General features: G+C 41.7%; 1 long non-coding RNA gene and 1 other non-coding gene across 2 annotated transcripts; one reads left to right on the top strand and one right to left on the bottom strand.

Moving 5' to 3' along the window:
* Positions 1-6,290: 6,290 nt before the first annotated feature.
* LOC140815029 (small nucleolar RNA R71) lies at positions 6,291-6,396 on the bottom strand. The gene has a single exon (XR_012114242.1). It is a non-coding gene; the product is annotated as a small nucleolar RNA R71 (small nucleolar RNA).
* An 11,047-nt stretch (positions 6,397-17,443) lies between these two features.
* Positions 17,444-18,802, top strand: LOC140811951 (uncharacterized). The gene is made up of 3 exons (XR_012113572.1): positions 17,444-17,578; positions 17,898-18,031; positions 18,628-18,802. It is a non-coding gene; the product is annotated as an uncharacterized lncRNA (long non-coding RNA).
* The last annotated feature ends 740 nt before the right edge of the window (positions 18,803-19,542 follow it).

Genomic DNA, 19,542 nt, shown 5'->3' on the forward strand with positions numbered 1-19,542 from the left:
CCTTACAATTCCTCCCCCCCTTAAATAAAATTTCGTCATAGAAATTAGAACTTACCGAATAGATCTGGGTAGCGACTCTTCAAGTCTCTCTTGGTTTCCCAAGTAGCTTCCTCTTCCGAGTGATTCAGCCACTTGACTTTGACCATTGGAATGACTTTATTACGCAATCGTCTTTCTTGTCTAGCCAAAATCTGGACGGGTCTTTCCTCATAAGTCATATGTGGAGTTAGTTGAAGAGGTTCATAATTAAGTACATGTGACGGGTTAGACATGTACTTTCGTAGCATCGAAACGTGGAACAGATTGTGAACTCCAGAAAGTGCGGGTGGCAATGCCTCTCTATAAGCTAGTGTCCCAATCCTCTCCAAAATCTCGAACGGACCAATAAATCTCGGACTAAGCTTGCCTTTCTTGCCAAAGCGCATAACACCCTTCAGAGGTGCTATTTTCACAAACACGTGGTCACCCACTGCAAACTCTAAGTCCCTTCGCCTTTTGTCCGCATAACTCTTCTGTCGGCTTTGTGCAGTCTTCATTCTATCACGAATTTTTACCACAAGCTCAGCTGTCTCTTCATTCACATCTGGACCAATATCCCTTCTTTCCCCAACCTCGTCCCAATGAATAGGAGATTTACATTTTCTTCCATAGAGTGCCTCAAAAGGAGCCATCCCGATTGATGATTGGAAACTATTATTGTAGTTGAACTCCACTAGAGGTAACTTTGGTTCCCAACTGCCTTGGAAATCAATAACACATGCTCGCAGTAGATCTTCCAAAATCTGTATAACTCTTTCTGACTGACCATCGTTTTGAGGGTGGAATGTTGTACTGAATAACAACTTGGTCCCCATTGCTGCATGCAGACTCTTCCAAAAGGATGAAGTGAATCGTCTCTGTCAGAAACAATAGACACTGGTATCCCATGCAGACGAACTATCTCCCGAATATACAAGTCAGCATACTGAACCATGGTGAATGTCGTCTTAATAGGCAGAAAATGCGCTGATTTCGTAAGACGATCAACTATCACCCAAATGGCATTTGATCCTTTAGCAGTCTTAGGCAATCCCACAACGAAGTCCATAGTGATGTTCTCCCATTTCCACTCGGGGACAGGGAGTGGCTTCAATTTTCCTGCTGGTCGCTGATGCTCTGCCTTGACTTGCTGACAAGTCAAGCACTCGGATACATATCTCAAAATGTCTCTCTTCATGCCTGGCCACCAATACAACAACTGTAAATCCCTATACACCTTTGTACTGCCCGGGTGAATGGAATATGGTGTGTCATGGGCTTCCTTCATAATAAGGTCTCTCAAAGAATCGTCACTAGGAACCCATAGACGGTCTCGATAACGGACTAAACCATCTCTCACAGAATATGAATTCCAGCCCTTGGCTTCATCTCTAGCTCTCCACTTTTGCAACTGCTCATCAGTAGACTGCCCATCACGGATTCTGTCTCTCAAGGTCGACTGCACTGATAATGTGGCAAGATTAGGGGCCTCGCCCCTAGCATACACTGAAAGCTCAAACCGCTGTATCTCGGACTCAACGGTCTTTGGAGTGATAAATGAGTGATAACTGCTGCTTTTCTACTCAATGCGTCTGCCACTACATTAGCTTTCTCCGGACGGTAGCTAATGTCACAATCATAGTCTTTTACCAATTCGAGCCATCTGCGCTGTCTCATATTCAAATCCTTTTGGGTGAAGAAGTATTTCAAACTTTTATGGTCGGTGAATATTTTTCACTTCTCCCCATAAAGGTAATGTCTCCAAATCTTCAGTGCAAAGACTACTGCTGCAAGCTCAAGATCATGAGTAGGGTTGTTCTTTTCATGAATTTTCAACTGTCTTGACGCATAGGCGATAACTCGATCGTTTTGCATCAGAACGGCACCCAAACCAAGCTTAGAAGCGTCGGTATAAAGAACATACTCCCCTTGCCCTGATGGCATAGATAACACTGGTGCTGATATCAAGGCTTGCTTCAACTTGTCAAAACTATCTTGACATTCGGCTCCCCAAATAAATTTTGCATTTATCTTTGTCAAGGCGGTCATGGGTACCGCTATAGATGAGAACCCCTGAATAAAGTTGCGGTAGAAGCCCGTTAATCCCAAGAAACTGCGAATCTCGGTGACACTTTTATGTACTGGCCACTCTTTCAATGCTTCCACTTTACTTGGATCAACTTCCACCCCACTACTAGAAATGATGTGGCCTAAGAATGCCACTCTATCAAGCAAAAACTCGCACTTACTGAACTTTGCATAAATCTTTCTGTCTTGCAGTACTTGCAGTGCCGTTCTCAAATGGCGACTATGCTCCTCTCTGCTCTTGGAATAGATCAAAATGTCATCAATGAAGACAATAATAAACTGATCTAGATACGGCTGAAATACGCGATTCATGAGATCCATGAAGATCGCTGTCACATTGGTCAACCCGAATGTCATGACCATAAACTCATAGTGCCCATATCTCGTGCGAAATGTCGTCTTGTGAACATCAGACTCCTTAACTTTCAATTGATGGTATCCCGATCGAAAATCAATCTTAGAGAATATCGATGCTCCTTGCAACTGATCAAATAAATCTTCAATTCTTGGTAGTGGATACGTATTTTTGATAGTAACCTGATTAAGCTCAAAATAATCGATGCAAAGGCGCATGCTACCATCTTTCTTTTTCACAAACAAAACCGGAGCGCCCCATGGAGAGTAACTAGGGCGAATGAAACCCTTCTCTAGCAATTCTTGAATTTGATCTTTCAATTCTGCAGGTGCTAGACGGTATGGTGCTTTAGATATAGGAACAGTGCCCGACATAAGGTCAATAGAGAATTCCACTTCACGATCGGGTGGAATGCCAGAAACGTCCTCGGGAAAGACGCTAGGAAAATCTCTCACAACATCAACATCTTCTAACATCTGACTGGTAGATGCATGCGTAGTAGTGACACATGCTAGATATGCTTGGCATCCACGCTTAATAAGATTCCTCGCACACAGACAAGAGATAATATGTGGCATTTTCTTGTTTCTCGCCGCCTCAAAGACAAAGGATTTACCACCAGGCGGTTTAATAGATACTGATCGCTGAAGAAAATCAATCGAAGCTCCATTTGCTGATAACCAGTCCATACCAAGTATAATATCAAATTCGGGCATAGGAAGTACAATAAGATCTGCCCGAACTACATCTCTGAATAAACGAAGCTCCAGATTCTTGACAATCTTAGACGTGAGCATTTGATCACCGGAAGGAATAGTAACTTTGAAACCCAAACCCATATCTTGAGGAGTAATATTCAGTCTTTTGATGAAGGTTTCTGATATGAAAGAATGTGTAGCTCCTGAATCTAGCAAAGCATAGGTAGCTACACCTAGAATGATGATCCTCCCTGCGGTGAAAAATGTCTTTAAATCTTTTCGTGTTGAATCTTAAGGATCATTAATTCCCAAAATTATATGAAGGTTTCGTGTTGAACTTAAACGTTTCTGGGAAAAGTTGCACTTTAATCCCTCAACTTTTGAAATTTAAGAAATTGACCCAAAGATTTTCGAATTATTGCAATTATGTCCTTATATTATTCAAAATTCCGATTTAGCCCTTCATGTTTCAAAAATTGCATTTTGATCCTTAAGATTTCAGAAATTTGCTCTTAGGTTCCTAAATTTCGAATATTTGCATTCAAGTCCCTTAAATTTTCGAAAATTGCATAATGGCCCCCCAATAATTCGAAATCCCCTTTATGATTTTCTTTAATTTTGGCCCTAAAATTTTTCTTTGGGATCATTTCATCCTTCACAATAAAATAAGGCACAAAATTCAAATCATTCTCTATGGTTTCTAAAATCATCACCTAAGCTCAACTAAGTAGAGCATTCAACCTAATTTGTTCTAGGTTGATTCTTGATCCCAAATCCATACTAATAACCAATTTAACATTTCATGCAATAGTGAGAAATATAAAAATGTTAAATGACTAGGTTACCTGTGATGAGTGTAGTGTCTGCCTCTTCCTCGGCTTCCTCGGCATTCATAACATAAGCTCGGGCCGTAGTAGCTGCATTCCTCTTTGGGCAGTCATTGGCTATGTCTCCCTCCTCCGTGCAGTAGAAATGATATGTGTCGTTTTTACATGTTTTATTGCATTAGTCTATGTGTGTTTTGCATTGTGCATCGTTTATTTCAATCACATTCTGTTCATTTTAGAGTAAATATTTGCATTTTATCCTATCTCACTCGGGCATGATGAATTTGTAGGAAAAGTGGCCGGAAAACCAAAAATTGGAGCCAAGTGCCAAGTCAAGAAACTGAAGTGCAGCAAGGTCGGCGCTCGAGCGGTAGTTTTCTACCGCCCGAGCGCGGGAGGTGAAAGTCCGAGGAAATTTACATAGAGTTTAGCGCTCGGACGGTAGTTTTCTACCGCCCGAGCGCGAGCAGTGATCCCCAAAGAAAAAATACAGAATAGTCGGCGCTCGAGCGGTAGTTTTCTATCGCCCGAGCGCGAATGCGGCACTTCCCAAGGAGATTTACAGAAGGTGTGGCGCTCGAGCGGTACTTTTCTACCGCCCGAGCGCCACCTATTTTTGGCAAGATTTCATGCTCGATTTCTTACCTTAGTGGGAGGATGGCTGGAATGGAAAGGTCTGTGAGACGTTTGTGGAGTCATTCAGACATATTCAGACTTGATTTTGGGAGCCGCCACAAGCTTTTGGAGAGAACGTTGCGCTTGGAGTGAAGATTTGAAGTTTTCCGAGCACCGTTCTTCGCAGATTTCGTCTCGCCTAGTATTTCTAATCTAGTTTCTTTCATTTTAAACATTGTTGCATTTATTTTTACTATGAATTCTAGTAGCTAATTTTATTACTTGTTGGGATTAAAGGGGATCCTACCCCGAACGTTGAATCGAATTAATTTATATTTTGATTTTGCGTTATTCTTGATTTTACTACTGTTTTATCGTGTCATTAAAGAATAGCTAACTTTAACGACGTTTTCATATCACGAGTGAGTTCGAGAGAATAACGAGTGATAGGATCGAGTAGTATAGTCCGCGGATCTACAATTTACATAGATATATGAAATTGGATACGTGCCGATAGTCATAGTCCCCAGGGTCGAAAACTAGGGGATTTTATAGATCGAAATGCGATTCGCTCGTGATAAATAATTAAAGATATTTAATTACTTCATTGAGTGGAATTAGTTTGGCATAGCTCGAGAGAGTGTGTTCAATAGATTGGGAAATCCTGTCGGAAGCGTAGATCACGATCGAACGAATTAATAAATTAACGAGGGGTAGGTGAACCGAGATTCCCAACAAATCCATTTTTCATTGAATTTTACTCAACCATTTTAGAAATTATATCTCATTACTTGATTTTGAATCTTTTTATTTGCATTCTTATTTGATTTTAGTAGTAATAAAACAATCAAACAACTTTTCGTTGCTAAATGTTCAATAAACTGAAAAAAACAATTGTAAAACACAGTCTTCAGTGGAACGATACTCGTACTCACGTAAACTATATTATTACTTGACATCGTGCAGTTGCGATTAATTTTTGAGCATACAAAATCATATTTTATTGGGGATTTCACTGTGCAAGTTTTTCTCGATCAAGTTTTTGGCGCCGTTGCCGGGTACTGTTAATCTACAATTTTATTTTTAGTTATTTTCTTTAGCATTATTTTATTTCTCTTGAGATAACACTTCATATTTTATTACAGATATCTCTTCCAGTGCATGCCAAAGTCACTTGACATGGAGCTTGAGTTTGATCCTGAAATTGAAAGAACCTTCCGCAGGAGAAGACAACAACAGAGGCTTAAAGAACTGATGGAGAAACACGAGCCAGAACGTGAGGAAGAAAAGCGTGAAAATAGACAAGTCGAGATTCCACGCCGCATACCGATGCTGGAGGATGCCCAACCTTCTTTGGAGGGTGCACGCCCTAGCATTGTGAGACCTATCGTGCGGGCAAATCACTTTGAAATCAAGCCAGCCATAATCCAGATGATTCAGAATACAGTCCAATTCGGAGGAACTGCAGTGGATGATCCAACATGCACATCGCGGATTTTCTTGAAATCTGCGATACTTTTAAATTCACTGGAGTTTCTGATGATGCTGTTAGATTGCGTTTATTTCCTTTCTCCTTACGTGATAAAGCTAAAGCGTGGTTAAATTGTTTGCCTGTAGCTTCGATCGCTACATGGGAGGACATGGCAAAAGCTTTCCTCATCAAATACTTCCCTCCCTCCAAGACCATGAAGATGCGGGCAGACATTACAACATTCGCTCAATTCGATCAGGAATCTTTATATGAGGCATGGGAACGCTTCAAGGACCTAATACGAAGATGCCCACATCACGAGTTACCACTTGGGTTAGTCGTTCAAACATTTTATTACGGTTTGCTTACTCCTAACCGTACTATGATAGATGCTGCTGCGTGTGGGAACCTTTTGAGGAAGACTGCGGAAGAAGGATATGAGTTGTTGGAGGAGATGGCTGCTAGCAGTTATCATCCTCAATCTGACAGGAACAACCAGCGGAGAAGTGCAGGAGTGCACCAGGTAACTGATTTTTCTGCTATTACTGCACAACTTGATGCTTTAAACAGGAAAATAGACGGCTTGAATGTGGGTGGCACGGCGATGCATCACCAAGAGATATTCTGTGAAAAGTGTGGAGGGGAACATTATGCGAAGGATTGTCAAGACGACAATCCATTCTATGTGCAAAATGAGGCAACAGTGAATCAAGTAGGAGTCCACAACCGCCCAAGGCATGACCCTTATTCGAACACATACAATCCTGGGTGGAGGCAACATCCTAACTTCTCATGGGGCGGTCAAAACAGTCAGACTAGACCGCAAGGAGGACAACAATATGGCAAACAACCGATGTACAGATCCGATCCTCCTAGAGAAGAAAGTCCAAATTGGAGCAAACGATGTCTAAGTTTATTTCATCCACTGAAACTAGACTTCAAAATCAGGATGCGTCGATTAAGGGACTTGAAAATCAGATTGGTCAATTAGCGAAGATGATAGCAAGTAGAGAGCCAGGAACCTTGCCCAGTAATACCGAGACTAATCCAAGAGAGCAAGTGAAGGCCATCGAGTTGAAGAGTGGGAAAGTTTTGGAGTCAAAGGAAAAGGAGAAAACTCAAACCATAGACGAGCATACTGCGACATCTAAAGGTAAGACGTCTAACCCTACACTAGCACCCACTACACAACCAAAAATTGTTATACCTCCTCCTTTTCCTGCTGCATTGAAAAAAGCAAAACTAGATGCACAATTTGGTAAGTTTCTCGAGGTGTTTAAAAAGTTGCATATCAATATTCCCTTTGCCGATGCTCTAATGCAAATGCCTAGTTATGCTAAATTTTTGAAGGATATCTTAGCAAATAAGAGGAAGTTGCAAGATCATATGACAGTCAACTTAACTGAAAATTGCTCCGCTTTGGTGCAAAACAAAATCCCACCTAAGCTAAAAGACCCAGGGAGTTTTTCTATTCCTTGCATGATTGGTGATGTTGTTTTTCATAAAGCATTATGTGATCTTGGTGCAACTATTAATCTGATGCCATTTTCTGTGTTTAGGAAACTTGGGTTGGGCGAGCCTAAGCCGACGAGGATGTCCTTGCAACTGGCTGACAGATCTGTCAAGTACCCCCGCGGAGTGATTGAGGACGTGCTAGTGAAAGTGGACAAATTCATCTTTCCTGCCGATTTCGTGGTGCTCGACATGAAGGAGGATACCGAGATGCCTCTCATTTTGGGGAGACCATTCCTTGCGACCGGCAAGGCACTGATTGATGTTCAAGAAGGGAAGTTGAGATTGCGAGTGGGCGAGGAGGAGATTACTTTTGATGTCTTTAATGCACTTAAGCACACACTGTATTCTGATAGCTGTTTTAGAATTGATGCTTTTGACTCTCTTGTTTCTCACTATGTGCAGGATGCTTTTAGGGACCCTTTGGAGGCCACTATCACTACTGAGTTGGGAGAAGAGGAATTGGACGATGAAAAAACTGAAATTGTGGCACATCTCAATGCCAACCATCCATGGAAAAAGCCAATGAAGATGCGACTGGAGGACCTAGGAGAACGCAGAGATTTGATCCCTCCAAAGTCGAGCATCGAGGAGCCACCGACGCTTGAGCGTAAACCCTTACCTCCGCACTTAAAGTACGTATTCCTAGGTGAGAATAACACATTGCCTGTCATTATTTCCGCTGTTTTGACAGATGCTATGGAGGAAAAATTGTTGCAAGTTCTCAAAGAGCACAAAAGAGCATTCGCTTTGAAGGTGACAGACATCAAGGGAATCAGTCCATCGATATGCATGCATAAAATCTTGATGGAAGAGAAGTACTCACCTCTCGTGCAACCTCAAAGACGACTAAATCCAAAGATGCAAGAGGTAGTGAAAGCGGAGACTATTAAGCTTCTCGATTCAGGTATTATCTACCCTATTTCCGATAGTGCTTGGGTAAGTCCGGTTCAATGTGTGCCTAAGAAAGGTGGGATTACGGTGATCACAAATGAAAAGAATGAACTTATTCCCACGAGAACTATTACGGGGTGGAGAGTGTGTATTGACTATAGGAAGTTGAATGATGCCACCCGTAAGGACCATTTTCCCCTTTATTGATCAAATGTTGGAGAGATTAGCGGGGCATGAATTTTATTGCTTTCTAGATGGGTATTCGGGATATAATCAAATCACAATCGCACCTGAGGACCAAGAGAAAACCACTTTCACTTGTCCTTATGGCACGTTTGCTTTTCGCCGAATGCCTTTTGGTCTTTGTAATGCACCTGCTACATTTCAGCGCTGTATGACTGCTATATTCCATGATATGATTGAAACCTTTCTTGAAATATTTATGGATGATTTTTCTATCTTTGGTGCAACGTTTGATGAGTGCTTACAGCATTTGTGAGAAGATGTGAGGAGACGAACTTGGTGCTCAATTGGGAAAAGTGCCATTTCATGGTACAAGAGGGGATTGTTTTAGGGCACAAGGTTTCGGAGCAAGGAATTGAGGTGGACAAGGCAAAAATTGAAGTCATAAAGAACCTACCACCACCAGCCTCAGTAAAGGGAGTTAGAAGTTTTTTAGTGCACGCCGGTTTCTATCGGCGGTTCATCAAAGATTTTTCTAAAGTTGCCAAACCTCTATCTTCTCTACTTATGAAAGATATGCTCTTTGATTTTAATTCTAACTGTTTGCAGGCATACGAGGATTTAAAGGAGTGCTTGGTGAGGGCTCCTGTCTTGGTGGCACCGGATTGGGACTTGCCCTTCGATATCATGTGCGACGCCAGTGACACTGCAGTAGGGGCCGTACTTGGCCAGCGGCGAAACAAGGTATTTCACACAATTTACTATGCAAGTAAGACTTTAGATGAGGCTCAATTGAATTATGCAACAACTGAAAAGGAATTACTTGCAGTAGTATTCGCACTTGACAAATTTCATTCATACCTTGTTTTGTCCAAAGTAATTGTATTCACTGATCATTATGCCCTTAAATACTTTCTTGCTAAGAAAGATGCAAAGCCACGCCTTCTTCGGTGGATTTTATTGTTACAAGAATTTGATTTAGAAATAAGAGATAAGAAGGGTGTCGAGAATGTGGTAGCAGATCACTTGTCTAGATTAGAATTTATTTGTGATGATTCTGTCGATCGTGCTATCAATGATTGGTTTCCTGACGAGCAATTGTTTGAGATGAAACATTGTCCATGGTATGCGAATTTCGCTAACTTCCTTGTCACAGGCACACCTCCACCAAACCTATCGTTTCATCAACGAAAGAAATTCTTTTCTGACGTGAAATACTATTTTTGGGAGGAACCGTTTTTGTTTAAAATTTGTGCAGATTCCATGATAAGACGGTGTGTTGCGGAGGAAGAGTTTGATCAAATTCTCAACCATTGCCATGACCGTGAGGTAGGTGGTCACTTCGGACCAACAAGGACGGCATCCAAGGTACTTGAATGTGGCTTTTATTGGCTAACTCTTTTCAAAGATGCTCGTTCTTATGTGCTACATTGTGATAAATGCCAGCGGTCATGTAACATCTCTAACCGTCATGAAATGCCGTTAAATAATATCATTGAATGTGAGGTTTTTGATGTGTGGGGGATAGACTTCATGGGACCATTTCCTAGTTCTTTCACGAAAAAATACATCTTGGTTGCTGTGGATTATGTGTCTAAGTGGGTAGAGGCGGAAGCGTACGCCACTAATGATGCTCAAGTGGTCTTAAAATTTTTGAAGAAAAACATTTTTAACCGATTTGGAACACCCCGGGCAATCATTAGTGATTGTGGCACGCATTTTTGCAAAAAACTCTTTGAAAAACTTTTGAGCAAATATGGTGTCACACATAAAATATCTACCTCTTATCACCCTCAGACGAGTGGGCAAGTTGAGGTGTCTAACCGAGAGATAAAGCGAATTTTGGAGAAAGTGGTAGGTGTCAGTAGGAAGGATTGGTCGGTGAGATTAGATGATGCTCTTTGGGCATATAGGACTGCTTTCAAAACACCAATAGGCACGACACCGTACAGATTATTGTTTGGTAAAGCATGTCACTTACCTGTAGAGTTAGAGCATCACGCATATTGGGCAACAAAAGCACTAAACTTTAACTTTACTGATGCAGGTGAACGACGGTTGCTTCAACTAGATCAGTTGGAGGAATTCCGAAATCTAGCATATGATCTCGCACTAACCTACAAGGAAAAGACGAAGAAGGCCCATGACAAGCGGATCATCGAGAGAGAGTTCAAAGAAGGTGAAAGTGTCCTACTCTACAACTCCCGGCTGCGACTTTTTCACGGAAAGTTGAAATCACGATGGTCTGGTCCATTTGTGATTTCGAAAGTATATCCATCGGGAGCTGTAGAATTGAAAGACGGGAAGGATGGGACATTTACGGTCAATGCCCAGCGCCTGAAGCACTACATGGGTGGCACAATTGAGCCACAACTTGGAATCACCCGGTTCCAAGACATGCCGAACTAGACAGACCGACAGTCTAGCTCTCGACCATAAATTGAGAACTTACTTTCCTTTCCCTTCTCTTGCATTTCATTTAATTTTCTTTTTCTTTCGTGTCAGCATGTTTTATTTTACTGTTGTTTTTTTTTAAAAAAAAAAGAAAACAAAAAGAGTGAATTTTCCCGAGAACTCGGCGCTCGGGCGGTAAGTTTTTACCGCTCGAGCGCGAACGCTTACCTCGGGATAATATTTCCCGAGAGGTTGGCGCTCGAGCGGCATTTTTGTACTGCTCGAGCGCGAGCGCTTAACTCTGGAAAATAAATTCTAGAGAGGTTCGCGCTCGAGCGGTAGTTTTCTACCGCTCGAACGCGACTGCTTTTTAAGTCGCGAATCCCCTTCCCCCTTTCATTTCTGCACGCCCCTACCCCCAAAATCCCTAACTCTCCCTCACTCTCTCCTTCAATTTTTGTGTGCAGGTGGTCGATTTCTTCCCCAAACCTCGGCAAGGCGAATCTTCTTCGTAGGAACACATGCCTAGTCCATCAATCGGGTCTTTTTCTCCGGCCATCGTCCTCCCCTTCAACTCTTCCAACACAATGGCCCCCAAGAAGCAAAAAGGTAACCCGGTTCCTCCTCTTCATCCTCATTTGATAGGGCACGTTTTGTTAGTATGGAGGCTAGGGCTCGATACGAGCATGCCAAAATTCACCGCAACCCAATAGCCGAGAGGGGAGTCCGGCGACAGTTGGAGGACAGATACTTGGATATTATTGTTGGTTTGGAAAGAATGGGATGGGACAAATTTGGTGAGCAACCTAAGGAAGCGGTAGTCTCTGTGGTTCGCGAATTTTATGCCAATGCAGCGGAGGGGCGAAATGGTTTGGTGTTTGTTAGGGGTAAACATGTACCGTATGATTCGGTGACGATAAATGCACTGTTAGGGACAGCGGAGGTTGACGACTCCCACTTCCAGACATTAGTTGCCAACCCGAATTATGATACGATTCTCGCCACATTGTGCCATCCGGGAGCAATATGGAAACCATTGGGCGGCTCACCGAGTTGTTTTGACGAGAAGTATTTGAAAGCCGAAGTTGCCCTTTGGTATTTATTTGTGGCTCGGAGAATGATGCCGGTCTCGCATAAGAGCGAGGTCCAGAAAGAGCGGGCGGTGCTGCTTTATGCTTTGACCGAGGGATACGCCATCAACGTGGGCACACTTATCAATTCACAAATCACACTGAGTGCCCACAACAGTCATGTGGGCCTGTTCTTCCCCACCATTATCTCCGAGTTGTGTGCCAGAGCGGGAGTCGTATTTCGCGATGATGAGGAGTGGTTGCAGCCCATGAAGCCTATTTGTGTCGAAGACCTCCAGCGGAAACGAGCTAAGCGAATCAGTGAATTTCCCCCTCGGGAGGAGGACGTCGGTGGATCTAGCACTGCCATCCCATGCCGCCGCACACCACAACCCCGCAGGCGAACTCAGAATGACAAGATGGATGAAAATCTCGCCTTCCAAGCGCATCAGAGTCAGTTCAACTCTTACGTCACGGACCATTTATCGCACATTGACTCCATGATGTGCTATTTGCTTGTGCACGGGGGCGTTGACCCGTCGACCATTCCACCGACTCCGCTACCTCCTCCCCCATTCCAGTTCCAGTATGATTATTCTCAGCAGGGGGACGCTGCCGGAGTGCCACCACCCGAGCACGACGACGACGACGATTCTTGACCAGGGGAGTTTACTGTTTCCCCTTTCTTTTTATTCTTTTTGCTTATTCTGTCGTTGCATTTGCATTCATGAGTTTTTTTGGTTTTTAGTGTTTGTTTCGTTTTGTGCACTGAGGGCATTGCACAACTCTAGTATGAGGGGGGTAGATTGTTTTGGTTGTTTAGTTAATTGGTTTAGTTTCGTTGCATTTCTTTTGTTTGGTGTCGTTTATGGTGAGAAGACATAGTTTATGAGCCAATGATGATGTTGAATTGATAGTTTACAAAAGTATTGATTGGGTCACTTCGTGAATGGTACTCTTGATTGTTAAAGCATGAATTTTGGTACAAAATTTGAACTTTTTGAGCACATATGTGTGGGGACTAGAATTTTGTAGGAATAATGGTGAAATTTGAAAGTTTTGTGTGGTTAACTTGAAAGGCACCATTTATGAGTTGATTTAGCATGTAAACCCGTGAAAATAAGTTGCTAATTGGGACCTTGACTGAGAAAATTTGATTTGCCTTGAACTTTACATTTACCTCCTTTCCAATGCACTGAATTAAAATGTCATACTCCTAACCAGCTGTAATCCAAAGTATTATATTCTTAGCCTAGGGAGTACATGTGTGAAAATTGTGCATTTTAAAAATAAAAAAAAAAATAAAAAGAGAAGAAAGAAGGAGATGTAAGGTGAGTGGGAGCCAAAATAAAAGGAATGAAATTCTATTCCTAGACTAAAAGTTGGAGATGTAAGGAGACGAGGAAAGTCAGACGAAAAGTCTTGACGATTGCACAATGAAAATGATCGGTGTACTCCCAACTTTTAGCCACTTGAGCTTATTTTCCTTCTTTTCGACACCATTATCTGCACTTAAAAGTTGAATAAAGTTCAATTTATGGCTAGTGATAAATGGACACGGGGATGCATGCTAGTGAGACTTGTATTGAAGTGTTAATTGAGTGACTCGCATGATTTGATAATTGATCTATTTGAAGTACGAATGACTAGACCCATCATGACACACACACACGTTCAAATTAGTGTCGAGATTTATGTGCAGATGAGAGTGAGTATTCGGTTGCGATTTGACTTGATTATGATTGGTAGTGGGAAAGTAAACTGAGGCATTAACATAAACGTTGTTAACTCACCATTGACATTTACTTGTGTTAGTTATTTCATGTTTGAGTAATTTTGTGGTTGTTGAGTTTGTTTAGTATCTCGTGCTTTAACCTATTTTACTCGAGGGCGAGCAAAAGGTTAGTATGAGGGGGTTGATATGTGTCGTTTTTACGTGTTAAATTGCATTAGTCTGTGTGTGTTTTGCATTGTGCATCGTTTATTTCAATCACATTCTGTTCATTTTAGAGTAAATATTTGCATTTTATCCTATCTCACTCGGGCATGATGAATTTGTAGGAAAAGTGGCCGGAAAAACCAAAAATTGGAGCCAAGTGCCAAGTCAAGAAACTGAAGTGCAGCAAGGTCGGCGCTCGAGCGGTAGTTTTCTACCGCCCGAGCGCGGGAGTTGAAAGTCCGAGGAAATTTACAGAGAGTTTGGCGCTCGGACGGTAGTTTTCTACCGCCCGAGCGCGAGCAGTGATCCCCAAAGAAAAAATACAGAATAGTCGGCACTCGAGCGGTAGTTTTCTACCGCCCGAGCGCGAATGCGGCACTTCCCAAGGAGATTTACAGAAGGTGTGGCGCTCGAGCGGTACTTTTCTACCGCCCGAGCGCCACCTATTTTTGGCAAGATTTCATGCTCGATTTCTTACCTTTGTGGGAGGATGGCTGGAATGGAAAGGTCTGTGAGACGTTTGTGGAGTCATTCAGACATATTCAGACTTGATTTTGGGAGCCGCCACAAGCTTTTGGAGAGAACGTTGCGCTTGGAGTGAAGATTTGAAGTTTTCCGAGCACCGTTCTTCGCAGATTTCGTCTCGCCTAGTATTTCTAATCTAGTTTCTTTCATTTTAAACATTGTTGCATTTATTTTTACTATGAATTCTAGTAGCTAATTTTATTATTTGTTGGGATTAAAGGGGAACCTACCCCGAACGTTGAATCGAATTAATTTATATTTGATTGTGCGTTATTCTTGATTTTACTACTGTTTTATCGTGTCAATAAAGAATAGCTAACTTTTACGACGTTCTCATATCACGAGTGAGTTCGAGAGAATAACGAGTGATAGGATCGAGTAGTATAGTCCGCGGATCTACAATTTACATAGATATATGAAATTGGATACGTGTCGATAGTCATAATCCTCAGGGTCGAAAACTAGGGGATTTTATAGATCGAAATGCGATTCGCTCGTGATAAATAATTAAAGATATTTAATTACTTCATTGAGTGAAATTGGTTTAGCATAGCTCGAGAGAGTGTGTTCAATAGATTGGGAAATCCTGTCGGAAGCGTAGATCACGATCGAACGAATTAATAAATTAACGAGGGGTAGGTGAACCGAGATTCCCAACAAATCCATTTTTCATTGAATTTTACTCAACCATTTTAGAAATTATATCTCATTACTTGATTTTGAATCTTTTTATTTGCATTCTTATTTGATTTTAGTAGTAATAAAACAATCAAACCACTTTTCGTTGCTAAATGTTCAATAAACTGAAAATAACAATTGTAAAACACAGTTTTCAGTGGAACGATACTCGTACTCACGTACACTATATTATTACTTGACATCGTGCACTTGCGATTAATTTTTGAGCATACAAAATCATATTTTATTGGGGATTTCACTGTGCAAGTTTTTCTCGATCAAGAAACATTTATGGATCCCCATTCGCATTTGCCAAGATGAGAACGGTTGCACTGTTTGCAAGGTTGCCTCTCAGCAGGCTTTGGTGCTCCCGGATTCTGTGGCTTTGGTGGCACCTGGCTTCTTGCCTTGACCTTGGGGCTTTTGAGGCCCTTTAGGTCTAGGAGGTCCCGTATATGACTTCTTGTTAGGCTGATTATTATTCTGATGTTGTTGCCTCTTACGTTGTAACTCAAAGTCAATGTCCCTCAAGGACTGCTCAGCCTGATATGCATAAGTAACTGCCATAGCATAATTCTCCGGGCGCATCATCATAACTTTATCTCGAACGGTAGGTCGTAGGCCATCCATGAAATGCCTAAGCTTTTCTTCCGCGTCTCCAGCAATAAGGGGCACAAAGTGGCAACCCCTGTCAAACTTCTTCACAAAGTCAGCAACAGATATGTCTCCCTGACGGAGAGTCCTAAATTCCCTCTTTATCCGGCAATGACCATATCAATATTCTGTATCAATATTCTAATCAAATCACAACTCTCTTTGTTTAATCACATTCTGACAGTACAACAGTACAATCTCGCGATACTGATAATATTATATCAGTCTATATCAATTCCAATCATTTACAATTAACCACTGTACCAATCTGATATCAATTCTAGTCAATTTCATTCTGAAATTCATAACAATTCCATATTCAGTCCGTTTCTTAATCTGACTTCGATTCTACGCTGTCTAACATGTCAAGAACAACATATATGACGTGTACTCAATTCTAACAACATCATAATTTCAAAACATGTCAAAACGTAGTAAAACTTACGTCCAGTTGTAGTCTGCGTTGCTAAGAGCACGGTACCGAAGTCAGATTTAAATTCTAACGGACGGATTTCTCACAAATCGAATTCTAAATTCAAAGATCAAAAGTTTCTCTCTATTTCGATTTTCTTTCTTCTGAGTACGGTTTGCATGTATATATATATATATATATACCAACGTACATGAAAACGCCAAATGTCGATTTTTCCTTCTGCATGTCTCGCGCATATGCGCGACACTACCGGCGCATATGCGCGAGACCTACTGGTCATCGCACATCACTCCTCGGCAGGCTCGCGCATGTGCGCGAATTCCTCGGCGCATGTGCGCCAACTCCTCTGGATGCTGCGCGCATGTGCGCGACTTACTCGGCGCATGTGCGCCAACTCTTCTGGACTCTGCGCGTATGTGCGCGTGCTCAATCCGCGATGTGCGCCACCCTTCCTGGAGTCCTCGCGCATGTGCGCGCATATCATCGCGCCTGTGCGCCAATACTACTGTCTTGGCACATTATCAATTCACACGCGATCTCATTGTTTGTTTTTAGCATAATGTTTTGTATATTGATCCAATTGATGTGAGGCCTTTTCCATTAGAAAGATAAGACATAAGGCTATAACTTTCCAGTTTTGAGTTTTGTTCAATCATTGGGGAAGATGAGCCAAAAGTGCCCCGAAGTGTGTCGTGCGTACCGTCGTTCCTACAATGACACATGTTGGGAGAATTGGCATAACTTTTTATTCAGACCTCCAATGAGCTGAAATTTTGGGAGATGAAAGGCAAGACACAGGGCTACAACTTTGTAGTTTACCACTTTTCCTAATTCTGAAGGGAAAAGGCGTTTCGGAAGCGATCTTTGTAGTGCCTGTGCGCAGTGTGCTCGCCCTAGCGGGAATTTATGTCCGCCCTAGCGAGCCATGTTCGAAAATTTTGGTGTTCTGGCCGAGAGTCACGCGCCCGAGCGGAAAAAGAGGTTCGCCCTAGCGGCCAGCAAATTGAAAAAGCGTGTTTTGGTGTTTGGGAAGGCATAAAATCGAGTGGGATGCTCTTTCTTCTCATTTTCCTTCTCATTCTTTTCTCTCCATTGGTTTAGAAGCTAGGGTTCTCTCCTTCCTTCCATCTTATAATTTCTTCTTCAATTATTGGGAGATTTGTTGAAGGAAATTATGAAATGAAGTTAGATTTGTGATCCTCTCATCACGGGCTTCACAAGGATGTAAGTTTTTCCGATTTTTGTTAAAGTTTGGAAATGGGTTTGAAGTTTAGAATTGATATTTGAATTGATATTTGAGATATAGAGATGTTGGAGATGTTGTAATTGTGTTGGTTTGAATTTAAAATGGAATTGAAGAGGGCTAACCTTTTAGCACACATTCCATGTGTTTGATGAAATGATCCAATGAATGTTTTATGGAATATTATGATTAAGAAATCTACGGATCTTGATTTGAAGCCGTATTGAATTAATTATGAATTTTGTACGAAAAGTGCTATGTATTGATAAGTAATATGAATTCTTGATTTATGTATTGAAGATTTGGTTGAAGTATTGACTTGGGTTGGCTCAAGATTATTTACTCTAAGTTGGTTGTTAGCGAATCGAGTAGACTGCAAGGGTTCAAGACTTCTCAACAATATATTTTGATCTTTTGTTGGTAATATTCGAAAGGTATGTTACGGTCGGTAACATACGAGGTAAAAGTATCATTTTTATTTTAAATTGAAAACTCTATGGCTCGATGAACTATTGGTGATTTGATGATGATTGTTGTATTGAGATGAGTTGATTATGATATTGAAATGATGATTATTGATTTGCATCATTACATTGCATATTGAGCCACTTTTTGATTCAGATTTGATATGGCGGAGGTCGCCTTGATATATTGATTTGTTGGACGTATGGGGCTATAGTTGAGTTGGCATAGTGTATGCGGAGGTCGCAGCTATGGCCTGAACACTCTCTATAGGCGCACCATAGTCTTGGGATTGTAGAACACAACACACCACCTCGAGCGGATGAGTCGGTGGATGTTGTTGGTGGATTCTCTTCCATTGGGTACCCTATGACCAGATGATTCACTTGATCTTGAGATTTATTGATAGCCCACAGCTTCTGATCATGCATTGCATTATATTGCATCTTTATGAATTCGTATATGAGATATTTAAAATTTTAATTCTCATATGTTATTGATTGTATCATACTGGGTTTATACTCACCGGCATGTCGGCTACCTCTTGTTTTCATGTGCTTGACGGTAGGTGAGGCGAGGCTTGGGATGCCAGAGTCCAGCTCCAGGCGAGGAGATACGAGTTAGAGTGGGATTCTCGGGTCTTAGGAGCTATGTGATGATGTTTGAATTTCTTTGGTTCACTACTTTAGTTTGGCATGTTGAAAATTTTATTTCAAACATTTGAGACATTTAAATTATTCTTACGATGTTTTATGTCAGTTTGCGAACAAGAAATTATGTATTTTATTAAATCGTTTGGTTTGATACATTTAAAATTATTAGTATTAGATATCGGACCCGGGGCCCCCACAGCAGGGTTCTCGGGTGGAGTCCTAGCAAGGCTAGGAATCTTCCCCAGCCTCTAACTCGAGTCCTAGCTTGGTTAGGACTCTAGCCCTGACCCCTAACCGACTCTATCCGAGCCCTGGCCCAAGCCACGGCCAATCCAAATCCCTTTTTCATGGAACCCGATCACCCAAGACTTTGACATCAAAAATTATCGGTTCTCCTTCGTTTTCTTTGTTTCCTTGTTTTGGTGGTGTTCGGCTGTGTCTAGAACCCTTTACCCACGTGTAAAACATCACTTGATCAAGTCTTAACATCATGGCAGCCCCTTACAATAAAAACACGAATTTGAATCATAGAAACGTGAGTTTATTCATGCACATGCCATAAACTGAAATTTTGCAAAGGAAATTCGTATTCTTCACACATGCAAATATTAAAACAATATTATGATATGATGGATGAGAAAAGGAGATTATGGTGTGCCTTTGCGTATAGTAAACTCGAATATACGTTGACGACGAAGAACGGGACGCCACAAAAGCTTGGCTTGATGCTAAACTATCGAAAAACCCTTCCCAAAAGGTGCAGCCGTCAGGTGTGTGTGTGGTGTGCCGCCGTGGAGTGTTTTTCCGAATATTGGAGAGAGTGGCCGATT

This window comes from Primulina eburnea, chromosome 1 (assembly GCF_022965805.1).
Source record: "Primulina eburnea isolate SZY01 chromosome 1, ASM2296580v1, whole genome shotgun sequence".
NCBI classification, from domain to species: Eukaryota; Viridiplantae; Streptophyta; class Magnoliopsida; order Lamiales; family Gesneriaceae; genus Primulina; species Primulina eburnea.